The following is a 2,363-nucleotide window of genomic DNA, read 5'->3' as shown; positions in this document are numbered from 1 at the left end:
CCTGCCGGTTTGGCTCAGTGGATAGAGTGTTGGCCTGTGAACCAGAGTCTCAGGTTTGATTCTTGTCAAGGTTGCAAGCTCCTCCCTGGCCCTTGCCCTGGTGAGGGCACGTGCAGAAGGCAACCAGTTAATCTGTTTCTCTCACATCAATGATTCTCTCCTCCCATCCCTCCCTTCCACTCTCTCTCAAAAGCAATGGAAAAATATCCTTGGGTGAGGATAAAAAAAGATTAAAAAGGATATGTTTGCTCTTGGAAGCAAAATCCTGGGTAGAAAGTTGAGGCACCAAGTCCTCCTTGGGGGCAGGTGAGCACCTCCCTTCTTGGAGGAGAGTGGCCACCTGTGTCATCCTCCCACCGCCCCAGGCAGGGGAAGACAGACAGACAGGAATCTGGGACTGTGGTCAGCTTGTTCTTACTGGGAAGGCAGCCACCACCACTAGGGAAGTGCCATCACGCTGGCGAGGCAGTGGGGCATGGGCAGGTCAAACACCAAAAAGCCTTACTTCTCTCTTTCTTTTCATTTATTATTATTATTTTATAATATATTTTTATTTATTTCAGAGAGGAAAGCAGGGGAGATAGAGATAGAAACATCAATGATGAGAGAGTCTCTTCCATCAGTTGACTCTGGCAAACCCACCACTGGGGTTCCAGGCATGTGTGCTGACCAGGAATCCAACCATGACCTCTGGTTCATAGGTCGATTCTCAACCAGTGAGAAACACCTGCCTGGTTCTGGGGTTACCAGTTACCATTTCTTTCTTTCAATTAAAAAAAATAAGATTCCTTTACTTGGGTAGTTTTGTTAATTCTCACCCCAGGATATTTTCCCACTTATTTTTAGAGATCGTGGAAGGTTGGGGGAGAGGGAGAGAGCTGATAGAGACACATTGAGTAGTTGCCTCTTGCTGGCAGGGAGGAGATTACAATGGAGGTATGTGCCCATGATGGGAATTTAATCCAGGACCCCACAGTCCGCAGGCTGATGCTCTATCCACTGGCTAGGGCCCCTCCCACCATGTCTAGTTAACACTGTGGAGGCCCCTGCACCGCATGCAGGCAGCCAGGGTCCTGCCAGGTGGACCAACAGACCTGGGGGTTGTCTGTGTTGCTGGGAGGAGGGGAACTAGGATAGAGAGGCCCCCAGAAGGGCAGCCCCAGGTGCCAGGGTACAGGGGTGCATGGGGAGCTGGGCTGGAACCTCTCTCCAAAGACTTAATGAGGAAGAACCACCCAGACCCCCTCTCCTGCAGGCTGATGCTGGGCCTTGCTGTGGGGGACCCGCCGGAAGCCAGCTGGTCAGGCACCATGAGGGCTGAGGGTAATACAAACCTAAATTAGGGAAAAGTCTGTTTTCCCAGGTGCCAGGATAGAGCACCTTCAACATGCATGTAAGTTTCAATGTCAGTTTAAAAGCTCACTGAGGCCTCTGTCTGTCTGTATTGGAACCTACTCTGAAGTGTGACCACTAGGGGGCACCCTCTCCCCGCTTCTGTGGGAGGAAGGGGGCAGCCAGACTTCAGGGGGCTCCAGGCTCCCAGGTACAAACCTACTTCCTGTCCTAAAGAGGCAGGAGGTCTCATGTTCCCTGGGATCAGGTCAATGAGCAAACACATGAGGCCCCTCCAGTCACCAGGGGATTTAGGATGAACTCTGGGTGACAAGTGGTGCTGCCAAGTTCCTCCTGAGGCTGCACCTCTGTAAAAGCTGTGTTTCTGTGGATGGTTTCCCACAAGAACTCAGCTTTGCCAGTCCCACACTGGCAACACCACTGCAGTTATAACTCTTAACATTGGGCAAGTGATTCCTGCAACTATTTTGCCTATAACAATATTGCTTAGATGTTTTTGTTCCTTTGTCCTTTGTCCATATCAATTTAAAAATCAGTTTGTCCATGTCTATAAAATCCGTGCTGAGATTTGGACTGATATTCTGTGAAATCTGCAAATCAGTTTGTGGGGAAATATTCACTGTGATGTATCTTCAAATCTATGTCTCCATTTGTTTAGGGCTTCTTTGTTTTATTTTGTTAGAATTTGGTGAATTTCAGGTTTTGTTAAATTTAAACCTAAATATTTAATTTCTTGGGAGGTTACCACAAATTAAATTTTGATTTTGGGCTCCATTTATACATTCTTAGTGTTATGCCCAGATTTCAGGATCCCCAAGAAACCAACAGGGAGCCAGCAGTCCTTTGATTTTTTTTTCATTTTTTAAAAATTAAATCTTTATTGTTCAGATTATTACATTGGTTCCTCTTTTTTCCCACCATAACTCCCCTCCACCCAGTTCCCACCCCACCCTCCACCCACACTCCTCACCCACTGTCCTCATCCATAGGTGCACGATTATTGTCCAATC

This window comes from Myotis lucifugus, unplaced genomic scaffold (genome assembly GCF_000147115.1).
Source record: "Myotis lucifugus unplaced genomic scaffold, Myoluc2.0 scaffold_763, whole genome shotgun sequence".
Lineage (NCBI taxonomy): Eukaryota > Metazoa > Chordata > Mammalia > Chiroptera > Vespertilionidae > Myotis > Myotis lucifugus.
This window is presented reverse-complemented; position numbering follows the sequence as displayed.